Consider the following 20,801-nt stretch of genomic DNA (forward strand, 5'->3'; position numbering starts at 1 on the left):
GTTACTGCACCTGGTTTTTAACCTAGCCTTACTTTGGGCACTTGTTGAAATACAGATTCCCACCCACACAGAGTCTGCTTCAGCAGGCTTTGGATAGGTTCCAGGAATCAGTGATTTTTATGTTCTGTGGCAAAGCTTGCTCTGCATTTACCTTGTATCCCCTGTAGTGCCAGATGTAACATATAATAATAAGGATTTGTTTTCATACAGATGTCTTTAAATAATTTTGATTTTAAGATAATGGAGTATAATAAAAGATTTGTTTTCGAATTAGGGAGATTTAAGTGGGTATAGGCATTTAGGTTCTACTCTATTGAAATGTGTGGTTAAATTATAGGTAAGTCTAAGTTTGTTTTGTGTTTAAGTTTCCATGGGTGATCTACCCTTTGGAAATCATGTACTCATATCTTCAATTTCAATTGAGGATTGGTAGAAGAAAATTGCCCATATGATAACTTTTACCAAAAATTAGTAAAAGTATAATCCCCCCTCCATTTTTCTCTCTTATTATTATGCAACTTACTGTTTTCTCTTTTGCTTTAGTTACCAGAGAAATCAGAATAAAATTGTACACTCAGTTTTAACATTCCTATTCTCTTGCTCATTTTACTTAATGGTTTTCTTTCAAACAATTTCCTATAATCTGGTTGAAGTTTTTTTAGGGGTGAGGTCCAGAAACTACAAATACGATGAAAATATCTGCGTTTGTTTTTGAAATGGGCTGCTTGTCTGGAGAATCCAGCACAGTTCTATGCCAATGTCTGACCTATCTTCTTCCATTTGATGGATGCACTGGTATTAGTGGTTGCCTGACCGTGAAAGAGTTAATGTTTCTCCCTATCAGACATTGACATAGGCAGTGGGGAAAATCTGGTTCATTTTGTTTCAAAATAAACCATACCTCAAATAAGTACAAACAGCTGTGATGCAGGCTCAGGGCCAAGATTATTCTCACAGTAGGCGCTGGTGAACTCCAGCTGAGAAGAGTTCATGTAACATGGATCTGAGAGCAGGATCCACAGCAGAGCTATCGGACCCCAGCAGGAGGAGGGGCAGTGCATGTCATCCTGGTCATCTTCACAGCCACCACCCAAAGAAGTGGGAGTGTTCCTCAAAGAGGTGTCCTCCTTTTTTTTTTTTTTTTTGGACATGGATTGAACACACCATGTTTTTCTATTGCAGCCCAGAATGACAGCGGTGTAATATGGGAGACATCAGGAAATACAAAGGATTTATACATTTCTTTCCTGCTTATTTATTTTTATTTTTTGCCAGGCCTGGGGCTTGAACTCAGGGCCCGGGTGCTGTCCCTGAGCTTCTTTTGCTCAAGGCTAGCACTCTAGCACTAGCCACTTCTAGCCTTTTCTGTTTATGTGGAACAGAGGAATAGAACCCTGGGCTTTGTGCATGCTAGGTGAGCTCTCTACCACGAAGCCACGTTCCCAGCCCCTGGCTTTTTGTTTTTGTTTTTTGGAGATAAAAGTTTCATGCACTTTCCTGCCCAGGCTAGCTTTGAACTGTGATTCTCAGACCTCAGCCTCCTGAATAGCTATTATAGGCATGAGCCACTGGCACCTGGCTCTATTTATCTCTCTGACTTGGTTGAAAACTGAAGGAACATTCATATTAACCCTGGCCCTGTAGCACGTGACTTCTTTCACAGGCCTGAAAATCTTAGTTGTGTAGAAACTGTAGTCACTGGGAAGGCCTGTTTGGTTGTATCTTCTGTTTATTTTTTTAAGGTATTATTTAATTTGATTTTTTATTTACTTTTTTTCTCTTTTTAAAAAAGTAATATCAGTTTAGTAAAACATTTCCCTTTTTTTTCAGATTTCTCTCATACCATCTCAGCTGTTTTAGTCTGTTTTTCTTCCTTGCAGTGGTCCTCAACTTCCTATACACGTTGCAAGTTTAGACATTTTCTATAGACATTCATTCTCTGCATGCTTGGAATGTCCCCATGTTTTTCTGTATGTGTGTGGTGGCATCTTTCAGGCTGATGGCTAGATGGAGAGAAGTCTTTGCTATGGGCCTCACAGCTTTTTTTAGGTGTCAGTTGGTTTCTAGGTCATATCTCAAGAATAGGACTCTGGCTAATTTGGGTTTTTACTATTTCTTCACTGTTTATTAACGAAAAAAAATTGGTTCCTTTTCCCTTCCATTTTTCTTCCTTTTTGATAAACACATTTAAAAAGAATATCCACTGTGATATTTAAAATCCTTTCATAATTGGAAAATAGGAGGATACCATTCATGAAAGTTGAGTGCCCTTTCCCCCTTTGTTTGTTTTCGTAGTTACCAAATAATTGTGAAAGAGAATGGTCACTTAATTTTCTCCGAGTCACCTTCCTTATTCTTCAGCAGAATGGTAAGGTTTGAAATGTAGACCCCAGGATTATTCTACTAAAGAGAGCACCAGTTTCTTCTTTCTGACCCCTCAAGTTTTAAAATCATGTTATGTAAATTCACAGGAAACCCAAGTATTTATATATCATCCATTCAGCTCCTAGAACAATGCTAGTTTTCTTTAGGTTTCTTTCTGCCCTTACTGGGTTAAAGTAGTTTTGCCACTAGGGAATTTTCTGGGGAAGAATGGTGGGTACTGGTAGCTGGATAGGATGTAAAATTAAGTACCTCATTATTTTCTCCCTTCAGAAAAGTAGATGCTACCATTGTATTCAATCCTTATTTGTTTTTCTCCCCCTTTAAAGTTTGGGCAGGATATATAAGTCTACACTTCAGTTGTGTACTGTCTTTGTCTATAAGCTAAGTTTTATCTCCAAGCTTAATTAGAGGTTAGTGAGGGAAACTAGGCTTCTTATTTGGATCTTGAACTTTGAAAATAAACACAACTTTCATATTTCTGAATAGCACATTGTGGGCCAAACAACATCTGGAAAAGATTATTCTCACTGGTCGGCAGAAGAAATTTCATAATCTATTTGTCTTCAAAGAACATGGGTACCTTGTCACATTTCTGTACTCTGGAAACAGAAAATTTTCTGGTCACATTGCTGTATCATCTTCCTCCTTCTTTGTTTTTATTAAATGTAAATAAATATCCAATAGTGTAATATTTATGTGGCTTTTGAAAATGTAGCCAGACTCGGTGGTATAATGCTTCTTTAGGCTCTCACTATAGTCCAGACTTCTTTTTCAAAAGATCTATTTGACTCTTGGCAACATGCCTCTTTGTGATTTATCTCAGATGTCTTTTGCTGTCTTCTCTCAAAGTAGGCATATGTGTGTCTGGCATAGTAATGTAATTTGTAATAGAAACTTCTATCCAGATTTGATTTTTTTATATTAAACATTTTTTATTGTAAAGATACTATACAGAGGGTTACAGTTACATGAGTACATGAGTGAGGTAATGAGTACACTTCCTCTTGAACATTGTTACGCCCTCCATTGTTTTCCCCCTACCATCCCTTCCCTCCCTACCTTCCCCAAGGTTTTTTTTTTTTTTTGATTGTGATTAAGTGGTTACATAATTTCCGGAATTTCACAGTATTGTGGAATAATGATGCTCATTTAAAGTCACAAGTTCATTCTAACTTTCCTGGAGCAACTTGTCTATCACAGTCTATAACATATAATGGTGTTCACATGTTATACACCATACATATGATCAGCAGCATGGGGTTATTTAGTAGTGGTTCGACCAGATGAGTAGGAGTTCTTTGTTTCTTAAGTCCTGTTAGTTTGTCATATCACCTAACATTTTGGATTTAGCATCCACTTATCAGGGAGACCATGTACTGTTTGTCTCTTTGCTCTTGGCTTACCTCGCTCAACATGATTCCTTCTAGCTCCATCCATTTCCCTGCAAATGCCATTATTTTGTCATTTCTAATGGCTGCATAATATTCCATTGTGTATAGATACCACAATTTTTGGATCCATTCATCTGTGGTGGGGCATCTGGGTTGTTTCCATATCCTAGCTATTGTGAACAGTGCTGCAATAAACATGGAGGTGCACGTGTCCTTGTATATTGGTTCCGGTGGTCAAGGTAGATGCCTAGAAGTGGCAGATTTGATTTTTTTTAGAAATTAAATTTATTCTTGGGCATGCCTGTTCTTGTGGCTTAGTAGTGACTTGTGAGCACTTTCTTCCATTTACAGACACTTTATTTGAGAAGTAGCTTTCCTTTCTCCATATGGCTCTTCTTCTCATTACCTCTTCTTACAGAAAAGTTGCAAGTATACTGAATACTTCACATATATATCCTAACATCTTTGCATTATGTATCTCACAAACAAGGATGGTCCTCTATGAGTGCTTACAAATCACTATCACAAACTGTAAATTAGCATTGTTTTATTTACTGTTTTATTTACTGTTTCAGATGCTATTCAGGTTTTCTCAGATTGTGACAACCACATCCTAGATAGCCCATAATTCAGTTCAGAATCTTGTTATCTGTCCTATCTCTTCTTAGTCCTCTTTAATATGAAATACCTTAATACTTTAATATGAAATATATTTGTTTTTGCTTTTGTGATTTTGATCTTTTGATGATTTTCTACATTTTCTCAGTTTTTGGTCATCTCATGTTTTCTCTGGATTATGTTTAGATTTTTAAAAATTAATTAATTTATTTTTTATTGTGAAAATACTGTACAGAGGGGTTACAATTACATGGGCAAGATAATGAGTACATTTCTTATCAAGCATTGTAGCCTCCTCCTTTGTTTTATGTTTAGATTTGAAACTGGCACAGGATCACAGAGGTAAATTTTCCTTGCATCCTGTCAGCTGGCGCACAGTAACTATCACCTTTGTGGTGCTGGGGCTTAAATTCGGAGCCTGGGTGCTGTCATTTAACTTTTTCACTCAAGGCTGGTGTTCTTCCACTTGAGATACATCTCCACTTAGGCCTTTTGGTGGTTATTTGGAGATAAAAGTCTCATGGACTTTGCTAACCTGGTTGACTTTGAAGGGAGATCTTTAGATTCCAGCCTCCTAAGCAGCTACCATTATAGGTGTGAGCTACCATTGCCTGGAATTGTTTTACTGCTTAAATTAGTAACTATTATATGGGAAAGCTTTTGAGTCTGTTTTAATATTCATTTTATTAATCAAATTTTATGCTACAATGCACTCGTGGATTCCTATGTTTTTTTAGTGTTATAAATAATTAATCTGGTTGATTTTCCAGCAAGTTATCTTCTCCGGTTAAGGTGTTCCCATGATTCTTTGAGTATTGTCTTCACTGTTTTTACTCTATACAAAATGTATGTCAGTCTGCTAATCTTTTCTTTTCTTTTTTGCATTTTTTGTTACATAAGTCAGATAAGGAGTATATTTCTTTTTGAGCAATGTCACCCCTTCCCTCACTCTGTCCCAGTTTTTCCGCCTCCCCTTCCCCATGCATGAGTTGGATAGTTTATTTTCAACATCATGTCTAGTGAATACTACTGCTGCATTTGTTCACCCTTTGTCCCACCATTTCTGTGTCTCTTCCTTACTCTCCCAGACAGACAAACAAACAAACAAGACAAAAGGAAAAAGAAAACAAAACCAATAACAAAGAAAAAAATCCTGATTCCATTTCATGGAGTTCATTTTGAAAAATGTTATTTTATATGATCAGATGCACATAGCTATTGCACCTTTGTTATTCTCTCTTAAGGGGAGAAGATCTCACTCTATGTGATTGCCTAGAGACCTATATATCATATTCCAGTATATATATGTGTGTGTGTGTGTGTGTGTGTGTGTGTGTGTGTATTTAACCATCCAAAGTGTTTACTTATACATTTATAGGCACATTCTAGTTACCACAAATGAGGGATACCATGTAATCTATGTTTCTTTGGGTCTGGCTTTCATTTTTTTCCAAGTCTTTCCATTCCCTTACAAATAGTAAGGGTATCACAGATAAGTAATCTTTCCATTACAAATGCAAACAGTGTCATGAATGAGTAGGCTTTCCATTCCCTTACAAATGGTAAGGTATCATGGATGAATAGAATTTCATTGTGTATATATACAACATTTTCTTGATCTTTTGGTCCCCTGAGAGGCATCTGGGTTGATTGCATATCTTGGCTATGGTAAACAATGCTACAGTGAACATGGTTGTGCTGGTAACTTTAGTGTGGCCTTGTTTCTGGTCTATTGCATAAATGCCCAGGGTGGAATTGCCAGATCATAGGGAAGCCTCTATGTTTAGTCTTTGGAGGAACCTTTATTTCCAGAGTGGTTGGACAAGTTGACATTCCCACCAAAAGTGTAATAAAGTTCCCTTTTGGCTACATCCACATCAGCATTTGTTAGTGTCGATTTTCTTGATAATGGACATTCTAACTGGGGTGAGGTGGAATCTCGATGTTGTTTTGATTTGCATTTCTTTTTGATTGTTGTTTATTTGAGAGTTTATTGTTAGGGGGTAATTTTTTAAGCTCTAAGTATATTTTAGATCTGAAGCCCATGTCTGATGAATAGCTGGTAAAAATCTTCTCCTATCTTGTAGGTTTTCTGTTTATCTTGTTAGCTATGTCCTTTGCCATGCAGAAATTCTTCAGTTTGATGCAATCTGATTTATCTAGTTTTTCTTTGATTTGTTGTGATTCTGAGTCTTTATTAAGAAAGTGTCAATCTGTGCCTAGGAGCCCTAGTGTTTCCCCTACCCCTTCCTGTAATGTTTTCATGGTATCTGGCCTTACATTGAAGTCTTTGATCCATTTTCAGTCAATTCTAGTGCAGGGTGATATATAAGGATCTAGCTTCTGTTTTCTGCATGTGGATAGCCAGTTTTGGCAGCACTATTTGTTGAAGAAGCTATCTTGTTCCAACGTGTGTTTTTTGCTCTCTTATCACATATTAGGTGGTTATATGTCTGTGAGTTCATTTCTAGGATCAAGACTGAAATCAAGAAAGCAACTACATTTGTAATAGCCTAAAAAATACCTAGGAGTTAACCGAAGATGTAAAGGACCTGTATGGTGAAAAACTTTACAACTTAAAAAATCTGAAAGAAGAAATTGAAGCAGATTTAAGGAAATGAAAAAAAAACCATGCTCCTGGATTGGAAGAATTAACATGGTGAAAATGGCAATACTGTCTCAAACAATTTACACATTCAATGCAATAACCTATCAAAATCCCAACAGCATTCTTCAACGAAATAGAAAAAGCAGTCCAAAAATTCATATGGAATAATAAAAGACCTTGAATAGCAAAAACAATCCTTAGCAGGAAGGACAGCGTTGGTGGAATCAATACCAAACTTTAAACTCTATTACAAGGCCATAGCAATAAAAACAGCTTTGTACTGGCACAAGAATTTGCTTGATGTCCAATGGAACAGATAGAAGACCCATCTACTAATCTTTTCTGTGACAAAAATACCTGAGCAAAACTACTTATAAGAAGAAAGGGTTATTTTGCCTCACAGTTTCAAATTTTCCAGTCAATAGTCAGTTGGCTGTTTTTTTCCTGGACCATGTGAAGAAGAACATTTTGGCAGGGAGCACATGGTAGAAAGAAACTGCCCACCTCATGGTGATGGGAAGTAGAGAAAAAGAGAGGAAGATCTGAGGACAAGATGTACTGAAATGATCCACTCCCATAAATGAAACCCTAGGATCCCATTCCTCTGTGAGCTCATCAATTCATTGATAAATCCATCCATGAGATTAGCACCCTCATAATCCAGTCACCCATCAGTAACACTGCCAGCTTCAACACAGGAGCCATTTGGAGAATATTTTGTATCTAAACCCTAACATTCTTCCTCTGGCACCCAAAGGCTTTGTGTCTATCTCATAATGCCTAGTGTATATAGACCATCTTTAAGATTTCCTGGAGTTTTAACAGTTCTAGTATAGCACCAAAGTCCAAGTTCAAAATTTCCTCTTAAACTCAAGGTAAATTTAAGCATGAGTTTCTGTAAATAATAATAATAATAACAAATAACAATAAAATCACATTGCATGCTTCCAGCGTTCTGTTGTGGGATAGACATACAATAAGTATTCCCATCCAAAAAGGAGGAATAGGAAACTAGAAAGGAGGAATTGGACCAAAGCAAGACTGAAACTCAGAAGGATAAACATTAAATCCAGAAGCTCCATGTCCAGCATCTTGACAGCCCTTTCTGTATGAACAAGCCAGCACCAGCCTACATGGCCTCTCTTCTGGGCTGATGTTGTTCTCTCCCTGCAGCTCCTTGCAGATGTTCCAAGTTTTGATATGCCTAACTTCTTGTGGTCTCCACCACCACTTCAGAATCTCTTCCATAGCTTCAACTCCATTCTCTTCAAGCACTGTCCACAGGGAATCTGATCCTCCAAACATTGCCTGGTCTCTAGGCCTTCCTTTGAAATCTCAGTGAAAGCCTGTATGACTCCATAACTATTACATTCTGCATGTCTGGAAAAACAATATAAGTTGTATGAAGCCAAAGTTGGAAACCAGTTTAAGTCATAGCTAGGACCCATTATACCATGGCTACAAAAACCTCTTAGTGTCTGGATGGTAGAAGAGATGAAATGCAAAGAGAGGAAGAGGGAGACGATGAGTGAAAATGGGATTAATTTTATACATTGCATTGTTTTGTCTCTAAAAAGTTTGCTTTGGATCTTAATACTTCATATGTCTGTCTTTAACTTTTAGAGTATTTGGAATATAGTTGTAATACCTTTTAATGTGCTTCTCAGTTCTAACAAACTGTGTGTCAGTTTGTGCCTATTTGAGCTGAGTGATTTTTTTCATCATTGTGGGTCTTATATTCCTGTCTCCTTTTATGGCCAGTGATCACTAACTGGATACCAGAGTATGTGAATTTTCCATCATTGGATGCTGATAACTTTATGTTCCTATAAATAATCTCAAGGTTTGTTTTGAGTGATAATTACCTGGAAACAATTTGCCTTGTTTTAGTTCCTTTTAAGATTTTAACATTTACTTCCTTTTAAGATTTGTTAGACATCATCAGGTTAATTTTTAGTCTAGGATCTCTAGTGAGGCAAGATACTACTGAGCATTCTACTCAATATCCCAGGAATTCTGAGGTTTTCCATCTTGCTGATCGGAACAGAGATGGATTCCAACTCTGAATGAGTACCAGCTACTCTTGCCTGTCATCCATTTAGGTAGATGGATGGTTCTGTGGTCTCTAAACATTTTCTTACATGTATTCTCTGATGAATTTTCTTGTTGGCTACCCAAAATCTATTTTGTAGATTTCTAGAGGATTGTTTTAATCTTTCTATCTCTCTTCTTCCTGGTAATTTGTTGTATGAAATCTAGATTCTTTGAGCTCCTTGAATTCTCCCATTTTTTCTCTTCAATTCTGCAAGTTCTTTGGTTGACACCTAAATTTCTTCTACAACATGGTCTGGATTCTCTTAAGGCAAAAAATCCAGTGTGATTGTAAGGCCACCCTCTCCTTTCCCCATGTTTCAAGGGTCAATGTCTTTTGTTGCTCAGTGTATAGTTCTTTGCATATTTTATCTTGTTATAATTTTTAGTTGTTAAGAAAGGCAGTTGTATTTAGTCCATATTCATATTAACCTTGTACATTCTTTTAAAATAAGAAATTGATAAGCCCATACCACCTCAGAATAAAGCATAAATGTATAATCTTCTTGTATATATGCTGTTTTTTCAAATAGGAGATAGATATTTGGATACAGTTTAATTTGTTGGCTAGATAATACTGATTCACATGTAAATACAGTTTGAATAACTCATTTGGAAGTTAATATATCTTGGATGTTTAGATTTTTTGTCATATGTAATACTGCCTTAAACATCCTTAACATTCTTTGTATAGCATGTTTCAAAGCCTCTGGCTATGTTTTAGGGTCTTGATGTACATCATATAAAATTTATGCATGTCTACAATGCATTCCAAAAAATTTATAACAATTTTTGCTTCTATGTTGACAATATTTTTAAGTAGTTATTTTCCTATACTGTGTACAAACCTACTAGAAAATTCTTTCAGGCTTAACTTTCTGATGTTGAGGTACAGATTTAGTCACTTTTTTATTCAAGCATTCCAAATTAATTTTGATGCATTCTCCCAGAGGTGCATGCATTTGAAGTTATTTTAAATCTTAAACGATGGAAGCTGTCTCTGCTTTTGAAAAACTGTTATTCTGGGTAAATCATGGATGTAGCTACAGCCTCAGATAGCGATATTGTCATTAGGTTTTTGACATGGTCATAGGACAGTGACCTTATTTATATAATTTTTAGCCTACTTCTCCAGTTTGTATGCTTTCCCCACCCCCCATGTGGCCTCTCTTCTTTCCTCTTTCTTCTCACTTCCACCACTGTAAGCCTACATAGTATATGCCCTTTATGTTATGATGTTAAGAAAATCCTCTAAAGGGATTAACTGTGATTAGAAGAATCAAGCTTGTCTGAGGATTGGCTAATGAAGTTGTCATTCTCCTTGTCCTGACAACTATGGATCAGTGTGTCTCTGGATCCATGGCTCCCTTCTTACACATTCCATGATAAAAAGGCATCTACAATATCTACTAGGATACTTGTAACGTTAGGTAGAAATCCAAAGGGAAAAAAGCATGCAGGTGTTAAGATCAGAGATGTAGACCTTGTGCCCCTGGCTATGGGAAGGAACAGGATAGTATGAAGTCTTTTACCCAAGGAAGAATTCTTCTAATTTTTCTACCTTTCATTAAGATTTCCTCAATCTTCTTTCTTGTCGTCCTGTTTTTTTTTTTTTTTTTTCAAGAAGGAGACCCATTCTTTTTCTTCTTCTGCCCTTCCTTCTTGGCTGATAACATTCATTTGGCCTATTCTTCCATAACTCAGAAATCTGTAGTTCTTGATCATTCCTGATCTAAAAGTCCTAATAGGATCATTAGGAGTAGCACTCCTACTTTTTAAGCATAATAACGCAAACAAGCTTGATCCTTAGCTTAAAAACTCTGTATTTGACCAACATACTCTTTGCCTTTGTAGTGACCACTGTTTTGGATTTATTCCATAAATTGTTTGTTTTATAGTTCATTTAGTCATTTTTACGAATTTCTGAAGGACAGCATTTCTTCCAATCTGGAACACTTCTGAAGTAAAAACTGTGTGGTTGTCCATCAGTTTTCAAGTCAGGACAGTGAACTTATTTATATAATTTTTGGCCTAGTTCTCTAGTTTGTACAATGCTGGACTCTGAACTGAAAAGATCCATGTAAGATTGTGCAGATTAGTAGCTGTATTTCTTGTTGTGCAGACAGCATTGGCAGGGTAGGCTGGCTCAGTTCCTTGAATGTAGTACCATATAGAAAGGATAATCAACTTTTAAGCTAGGAAGGTCAGAAGTTTCTGGAGATCTGTCCACATAAGTGGTTTAAAAAAACAAAATTAAAAGCTGTGGGTGCTTGTGGCTTACAACTCTAATCTTAGCTACTTAGGAGGTTGAGATCTGAAGATCACAGTTCAAACCCAGCTTGGTCTAGAAATTCCATGAGACTCTTACCTCCAATTAATTATCAGAAAACTGGAAATGGAGCTGTGGCTCAAAGTGGTAGAGCACTAGCTTTGAGCAAAAGAGCTCAGGGACAGCACCCAGGCCCCAAGTTCAAGCCCTATGACCCTTACCAACAACAACAAAAAAAAAGGAGTTAGGAGCACAAAATATATTGACTTCAGTGAAGATATTGAAGCAAAATTTTAGGCTGGATACTCAGACAAAGAGAAAAAAATCTGTAGCTACAGGTAGAAATGGTCTTTTACAACAAAACATGAGAAATGTACTTGAATTCTCATGTGGTTTCTAATCTTTGTTCTGACTCTGCATGTAAAGCACATGGACTGATCATTCCTCTTCCATCCTTGCTGGGCTGTTGCCAACCACTCCCCTTCCCCCCGCCCCCACCAATATTCCAGGAGACAGAATGGGGAATCTGGATGAGAGGGTCAACATAGCCTTTCTTCCCCAAACCTGTTTTCTCCTTCCATTTCCTTTTTGGTTTCCATTTCCATTTGATTTTTTCAACTTTAGAAATAAAATAGTATTGATTTCCCAAAAGGTAAAGACTTAAATGAAACCTAAGCCTTTCCCAAAGGCTCTTTGCCTTGAGGGTTTTTTTTTTAAATCTTATCTCATTAGTTGTATGTATTTTGATTATAAAAGTTTTTCCCCCCAGTTGTTATAACTGCAATTTTGGTTATCATTATCCTCACATATCATCTGTGTTTATGTGGATTGACAATCAATTTAGACCAAAGCTCTCCTGAGCATAGTATTGTGATTTGTCATCTGAATAGTTATATGATGACACTGAGTGAATGTTTCAGAGTGTATTAGTCATTTTTTATACCTGTGATGAAAGATCTGAGAAAAGCAACTTGAGGAAAGACTATATTTTGACTCATGGTTCCCAAGGTTTCATTCCCTGGTCCACTAGCTCCATTGCTACAGGCTTGTGCTGAAGCAGAACATCTAGGTGGAGGATGGCAAGGAGGAGCTAAACTACTCACCTCCTGGTGGCCAGGAGGCAGAGAGACTGACAGGAAGTGACCAAGGACAAGTTCTACCAGTCAAAGGCATTCATCTTCTCCAATCAGGCCTGCCTGCCTCATACACTAGACACCACCTCTTCCAAATAGTCCTTTTCAGCTATGAGTCTATCAATGAGCTCAGAGCCCTCATGATCCAGTAACTTCCCTCAAACCTATCAGCTATTAAGCAAGCATATTTTATGTTCAAACCATAACACAGGGTGAGATATATTCTGTTAATCTTATATTTAAAAGTGCTTTTTTTCTTGTCATTGCACGTAAATGACAGCTTGATTGAATATAGAACTTTAATCATTTCTTATATATGTATGTATGTGTGCTGGGCGTGGGACTCTTGTATGCCCAGGGCTCATACTCTTGTTTGTTTTTTTTTTCTCTCTTGTTCAGCTTTTTTTACTCATGGCTGATGCTCTACCACTTGAGCATTCATCCAACCTGACTATTTTGCCTGTTTATTTAAGATAGAAAATCACAAACTTTTCTGCCTGCACTGCTGACTTCACACTTGGTTGCATTCATACACAAACACATTTAAACCATAGCGTGCAACCAGTCTCCAGAATTCCTTCAAAATCTTATAAACTGAAAACTTTCCTCCCTTCCTCAAGTCCAGGCAACCCATATTATATCTTCCATCTATGAATTTGACTGTTCTAGGTACCTCATAACTAACTGGAATCATATAGCTCTATCTTCATGTGACTGGCTTATTTTATTTTGTATATAATATTATCGGGGTTCACTTATATCATAGTTTGTGTCAGGATTTCCTTACCTTTAAAGGTATAAAAATATTCCATTGAACGCCTGTACTACATTTTGTTTAGATGTCTTCATCTATCATTGGACACTTAGGTTTCTTCTACCTTTTGGCTACTATAAATAATGTTGTTTGAGCATGGGTATGCAAATGGCTTTCCAACATTATGATTTTCTTTTGGAAATAGATCCACTAGTAGGATTGCTGGATCATATCTATTATTAGTCTTTTGAGGAGCCTCCATACTGTTTTCCATAATGGTTACACCATTTTATCATCCTGCCCACAGTGCACAAGGGTTCTAGTTTCTTCACATCACATTAACACCTATTTTTGTTGCCTTTTTGTTGTTGTTGTTGGCCATTTCTTTTTTTTGTGTGAAAATACTGTGTGTGTTGGCCATTTCTATAGCTTCTTTGAAGAAATTCCTACTCAAGTTCTTTGCCCATTCTATGACTATACTTTATTATCATTTTGTTTGTTTTAAAAGCAGAAGATAGGAAAGTTCTGTTGCTAGATAATTTGTTTCATGTGTTTTTCTCCTATGTGCTAATCATTCTTATGTTGAAACTTTATTTTCTATGTTCTGAATCTGTAATTTTTAATTGACCCAATGTATTTCATTATTACAAATACATGTGCCTTTGTTTCTCTAAGCCAGACTTTTATGGCAACAACTAAGTGACACTTTTGGTTTTAGTAGTTGAAAACTTAGCTTAACAGTAATGTAGTATTTGCTCTGTATTTGTTCTGTATTTCATTTTGTAATTTAATTTTTTTACCTGTTATAAATGCTTGTAACTTTAAGCATCAGGTAAATGAGATAGCTCTGTGAGGCTTGCAAAAAAAAAAAAAAAGCAGTTCTCACTTCTCCCTTACCAGTTTGCCTCACCCAAGGCTACCATTGTCAATTTTGGGTTTTTATGTTTGATTTGCTCCCTAGAACTTTTACCTCTTTAAGATTTTTTTAATGGCATATGATATATTACTTTCAGATATGTGGAATTCTGAGATTCTTTTTCTTCTACTTTTTGATTGCTAAGTTGTAAATCTTTAGAGATTCCCAGGTGAAAGGATGCCATTACGCTACTTCCCAGCCCATCTCTCATCATTCCAGTAGGTTTGGGCAGGATTTTGACTAGGTTGGTGCTGTTAATTTTGGTTGTCAACTTGATTGTATTGGTTAGTAGAGCATACCTTGGAGTGTGTCTATGATGATATTCTAAGAGACAATTAAATCATAAAGGCTCTGACCTAATCAATGCATTAATCCCTTGATGAATTCAATGATGCCTTTGTTGGGAAAGGTAGTGAAAGGTATATGAAATGAGGCCTAGTTGGAGAAAGTACGTCATTGAGGTCATACTGGGGGCTGTATCTACCTCTTCCTGTGTTTTCCTTCTCTGTTTCTTGGCCACCATGGTGTGAACTTCCCTGCCTATCATGATGGCACAAACCTTCTGAACATATGGGCTAAAATAAATCTTTCCTTCCTTATGTTGTTTCTGTAAAATATTTTGGTCAGTAAAAGTAACTAACATAGCTAGTATTCATGATGAATGTGGTGATGACCTTGAAATGTCATTCAGGCCTGAGCCATGTAGGATTCTATGAATCCTTTCACTCATTTGGAATATTTTTATCTCATTTAAGTTAATCATTTTATCATGCTTTCTTTATTTTCTGTATTTATATTACTTATTTTAAACCAAATTCTCTAGTCTAGAAAAGTGATGTATCTAGATGGATTGAGGACTGCTTTTTGAGTCTCTTATCTGTTATTCAGGGTTCTCTTTTCACAATTATGTCAGGAATTCCCTTTGTTTTTCTTCTGTATTGATCTCCAATTTCCAGACATTACACACCTTCCTTCTCCTTATCTTCCTTGCCATGTCCCTGAAAGAATATCCTCCCCTTGAATTCTAGGTTGTAAATTACATTCCTAGTGATTGCTTCATTGTCTTCTAGCTTCCAGGGTTGCTACTGAGTTCAAAGACTTTGATTCCTCATCCTTTGTTTATGAGTTTCTCAACTCATCTAGTGATGTCTTATAGGATTTTTGATTTAAATGATCACTGTTTTGAATTTAAAAAATAGTTGTCTATTGATTGATTTTTGTAGTGCTGCCTTAAACCCAGAGCCTCACACATGTTAAACAAATTCTGTATCACTGAACTATCCCCAGGGCCTTCTAATTTTTATGGGATCTTTTGAAATCTGTACAGTTAAAAAAAACAACCAATCATATTATCATAAGCCAGATACATGCTTAGTGTGGATCTGCTAAAATCTGGGTTGGAAGGTACACATTGGGCTCTTACACTCAACAAACAGGTGAGCCTTTGCTGATGGCAATGCTTTGAGACATTTCCTCTCCCTTCCCCCTATTTTCCTTTACTCCTTCATTCTGGAATTCCTCCTCTTTGGTTCTTAGACCTTCTGGACTATATTTTTTTCTTCACTTTGTTTTTTATTTTATATTTTGGGCTGAGTTCTTAAATTCACATTCCAGCCCTTCTAAATTTTGAGTTATTCGTTTTAAGCATCCTGTTTTTCTTTCAGTGAGAGCAGCATCTTTTTCTTCATGCTAACTATTGCAAAATCTTCTCATTTGCTTAGACTCCAGAGAGGAAAATCTAACCATCTTATGCCTTAACTGTCTGTATATAAGCCTGGAGTAAGATGTTAGTTCTCTCTATAGGAGGACAGATACTAATGAAGTCAAGTGAGGGATCTGGCCTGCCTCTATCTCATCTTGAGTTTCTAGGTTTGGGGTTATGAAGTTTCTTTCAAGTTCATAATTCATATTTTCATTTCTTTTTATCTTTTTGGCTAATGGAAACTCTTTTCTGATCCCTATATTTCTTTCCATGTCCTTCCATGTTCAAAGATACTGCTATGTTCCTGAGAATTTTAAGAAAAATTTTCCTTTAAGCAGTATACTTATTTTTTAAGCAAGTATTTGTTCTAATTCTAGATTAGTCCGTCATTTTGAACTATAATAATATATTTTCTTGGCTTAATGGGTTTGGATTTTTCTCTGTTGCTACCTTGAAGACAGAATCCTATGCATGTTCAGAATTAGATAATGCTCTGTTGTTTGTTCTCCCCATTATGCTGGAGATCTATTAAGAGACTTAAATGAGTCATTGCTTGACTGAAGTCCAGAATAAGGAAAAGGGTTAGGTTTGAAGTAGATTAATTTACCAATTAGAAATTTATCTTCCTGTGAGGCCTGGGGAAGGAGCCAGCATCAACTCTAGGAGTAATCAAATAGAAGTTTGCCTCAAACCAAACACTTGCTTTCAGATATTTGGTGTGGCACTTAGTAATTAGCAAGGTCATTGTCACTTGGCATGGCTGCTCTCCTCAGAGGCTGGCTACTAGAATTCTTTTCTCACAGATCTCTGGTGCATTCTTCATAGTAATATGTAAGTCAGCAGTAACTACTCAGCCAGAGATTACTTGCTGGGTTGGCCTCTGGAGCCAGGAGTCCTTTTTAAGGACTTAGTGTATTTTAAATACACCAAGCTCTCTCCCAGACTTAGTTCCCTACAGCCTTCATCCTGCTGAACTAAGGTCTGTAGGGCTTTTGTTCGCTTCTTTTCTGCATGTGCAATTGCAGTTTCTCACGAGGAGGGTATTGAGCCTTAGTCCTTTGTCAGCTTCCTGAGTTGATTTATCCAAGTACATATTTGTGGAGGTTTAAGCAATAGTTGAAAGCATTGTGTAGTTTCTAGGACTGAGTAAGGATAATTTCTGTTTGTTTGCTGTGAATTGTTATTTTTGTGACTAGGCCTTGCTATGTAAGTAGCTGGCTTCAAACTCATGATCCTCCTCCCTCTGCCTCCTGAGTGTTTGCCAGGTATGTACCGCTGTGCCTAACAGGATAGTTCCCATTCTTGTAATCAGTTGGCCATTTCTCTGGTTACCTAGCATAGAGGACTGAGCCTATGTGATTTCTTATTTGGAAATTGTATTTTCTTCCCTCAACTTATAATTTTAATTGTTCTTGAGCCTTACTAGCACATTTTCATTTGCTCAATTTTCTTCAATATTTTAGTGATAGTCTGAATATAATTTTACACTATGTATTTTTATATCAGAAATTGTTTTCATAGCAGGGTATTGATAGCTTACACCTGTAATCTTAGCTACTCAGAAAACCAAGATGTGAGGACCACAGTTCAAAGGCAGCCCTTGTAAGGAAGTCTGTGAGACTCTTATCTTTAATTAACCACCAAAAAGCTGGAAGTGGAGCTGTGGCTCAAGAGGTAGCATGCTAACCTTGAGCAAAAGAATTTCAGGGATAGTGCCCAGGCCCCTATATACTATGAGTCTTTAGGAGTGAAATCTCATTGGCCTGCTTTTAATTCTTTTTGTTATCAGGCTATTTATACATTTATCTGTCGATCCTACATAGAGCAATGTAATTTATATAATTAATAGAATTTATAATTCATATATAAGAAAGAGAAAGGAGAAATAAGAGCATGGCAGTCACAAAATGATGCCAGGAATATACTCAGCATAAAGCAGTGCCTCCTGGGGTCCTGTAACTTACTTAGGGTGAACCTTTGTCATGGAAAGAGAGGTATCCCTGTACACATGGCCTTTTCCCTGGACCATTCATTTCAATTCACAGTGTATAAACAACGGGACTCTTTGCCCTTCTAGAAGTAGAACTGAAGAGAACATTGGTATTGTCTCAGGGCAGATGTGGAATTTAGTGTTAATTGTTGTGCTAGGATAAATAGCTGGAGAACTTCACTATTTATTTGGTTAATAAAAATAATCACTCTAGCAGAAGAGAATTGAAAAGTTCCGCTATTTAAAATGAGTAAAACCTATAGTGATGGAATATAGTATGAAGATTGTATAAAAAATAAAAATGACAATTTAAAGTTTGTAGAAATTGCTGCCTATCTTAAGTCATTTATTGTAAAATCTGCTCTTCTGAGCTTGTGGTTTGCCTGCCTGGTGGTATTAGCATAGAGAAGCACCATAAGATTTGAGATCAAAGGACTGAGATTAACTGTCCAACTTTACTATTCCTACTACAGAAGGCCTGGATCTTTATGAACTCTGATTCATTACTTTTTACTGTATGGGAAATACTCTCCAAGAGTTGAAAAGTATTAGGCCTTAGCTTGTATGTTTGGGAAGCTAGAACATATTTTTAACTCTTATTCACTATGCCCTGAGTTTTCTACAGATGTTCAATAGATATCGTTAAAATTTTATTTTTCTTAGCTAGACACTGGTGGCTCATGCCTATAATCAGTTGCCTGGCTACTGAGGAGGTAAGATCTAAGGATTGCAGTTTGAATGCAGCCCAGGAAGGAAAGTCTATGGGAGTCTTATCTCCAATAAACTACTCAGAAAAAGCCAGAAGTGGTACTGTTGGCTCAAGTGGTAGAACACTTGAGCAGAAGCAGCTCAGGGACAGTACCTAAGCCCAGAGTTCAAGCCCCAGGACCAGCCATAAAATGAAATAAAATAATTTTTGTTTTCTTTAGAGACAGGATTTTGCTTTGTTCCAGGCTGACCTCAAACTGGCAATCCTCCTGTTTCTGCCTCCCCAGTGCTGGGACTATAGATGTGTACCATCATGCTCAATTTAATGAATAACTTTTGATTCAACATAAGCAGATTCTTTCATGGGCTGAAAACTATCTAAAAATGAAAATATTTTCAAAATCAAAGTGTTTTCTTAATTTCTTAATGCAAAATTTTTTCTTCTTCTGGACCAAACTATAGAACTAGGATCAGGCTCTTCTGGCGGGAATATGGCAGCTTTCTGAAGTTTTCTTTTTTCTTTTTCTTCTTTGTTGGTCCTGGTGCTTGAACTCAGGGCCTGGATGCTATCCCTTAGTTTGTTTGCTCAAGGCTAATGCTCTACCACTTGAGCCATAACTCCATTTCTGGCTTTTTGATGGTTAATTGGAGATAAGAATCTTACCGACTTTCCTGCTTAGGCTGACTTCAAACTATGATCCTCAGTTCTCAGACTCCTGAGTAGCTAGAATTAGAGGCATGAGCCACTAGTACCCAGCTAAATTTTCTTTACAAAAAATAATTTTACTTAATTTACTTTTGGGACAGAAGCCTTGCTATGAAATCCTAGCTTCATACTCAGAAGTCTTTGGCCTTAGCCTCCCGAGTGCTGAGATTTCTTCCCATACCTAGTTCACACATTGCTAAGCAAGCACTCTACTGTCTGAGCCATTCCCCTAGCCCTTTTGGTGTTTTTGGTTATTTTTCATGTAAGACCTTACATTTTTTTCAGGGGACTGTACTCAGACCCATAGCCTCCCAGCTTTACCTTCCACCTAGCAAGGATCAGAGGTGCATGCCACCACAACATTAATTGAGATGAGATTTCTAGATACCTTTATGGCCCAGCCTTTGAACCACAGTCCTCCGAATCTCTGCTTCCAGATGGCTGGGATTACCGGTATGAGCCACTGTGTCCAGTTGCTTTTTGAGTTTTCTTAAATGATATATTAATAAGAAAATAGTTATACTTTGTGTTTATTTATCATCCGCTCTTTGAGGCTATCAAAATGATGTTAGAAGTGCATTCTTCCTCACTCGTGAAATTTTCATTTATGAAGCCCCCTACCCGACACCTATCTGAATAGCTGCCTTACTCAGTAATTTCCCCCTATGATGTTGGGGTGTTTTACCCTTCTTTTTCTTGAAGAAATATGAATATGCATCTTATATTTCTTACTGGAGTGGGAATTGTGGTTGCACTAATCCTGGTTCTTCCATTGACTGAAATGTGTGATTCTAGACCCTTCTCAGTTTTCTCATCCACGTAGGGGTAGTGTTGAACTGGGTCATCTCTAATCATATTAGTCCTCTGTTCCCCTTGTTCCCCTTACCCTTTAGATGCAAACTGTTAGCTCAAAATATGAATTTCTTTCTTTCTTACTTCTTCTTTTTTTGTTGGTCATGGGCTTGAACTCAGGGCTTGGGAGTTGTCCCTAAGCTTTTCTGCTCATGGTGCTAGCCTGCCACTTTGAACCATAACTCCACTTTTGGTTTTCTGGAGTCGCATGGGCTTTCCTGACTGGGCTGTGTTTGAATTGTGATCCTCAGATCTCAGCCTCCTGAGTAGCTAGCATTATCTGCATGAGCCACCAGTGCCAGATGCTCGCTCTCTCTTTTTACCTCCCCTTTTACCTTTCCCTTCCCCCTTTCCCGTTCCCTTCCCTTTCTTTCTCTTTACATTTCTTTTAACAGGATGGTTTCTTCTCCCTATCTCTTCATCCCCCCTCCCCCCCAACTTGACGCTATCGCCCCAGAACTTCTAAGCTGGCCCTCAGAGTTGAATTTATCCTATGGAAATACATCCTCTTTACATCATTTGGACAAGTGAGAAGTAAGTCTTGATTTTCAGATGTTAGATCTTCCTTACCAGGTTCCTGTTTTTATGAAGCTAGTATTTGGTACTTGGTATGATTAACAGTGCATCACTCTCATGTGCTAGTCCTCTTATACCAACTGTGGGGTTTTCTTTCCTTTT

At 37.1% G+C, this 20,801-nt stretch overlaps 1 protein-coding gene across 6 annotated transcripts in view; it reads left to right on the plus strand.

The window, feature by feature from the left end:
- Lpar1 (lysophosphatidic acid receptor 1) overlaps window positions 1–20,801 on the plus strand; it is a 126,901-nt gene that overhangs the window by 36,101 nt on the left and 69,999 nt on the right. The window contains exon 1 of one of the 6 annotated variants that reach the window (XM_013023317.1): window positions 7,527–7,608. The exons of 4 other annotated variants lie outside the window; for them this stretch is intronic. The gene's annotated coding sequence lies outside the window, so the exon portion shown is untranslated. Of the gene's footprint in view, window positions 1–7,526; window positions 7,609–7,826; window positions 7,878–20,801 lie in introns of those variants that run through there. One more of the 6 variants, XM_013023318.1, reaches the window with a different exon arrangement.

This window comes from Dipodomys ordii, unplaced genomic scaffold (assembly GCF_000151885.1).
Source record: "Dipodomys ordii isolate 6190 unplaced genomic scaffold, Dord_2.0 Scaffold67, whole genome shotgun sequence".
NCBI classification, from domain to species: domain Eukaryota; kingdom Metazoa; phylum Chordata; class Mammalia; order Rodentia; family Heteromyidae; genus Dipodomys; species Dipodomys ordii.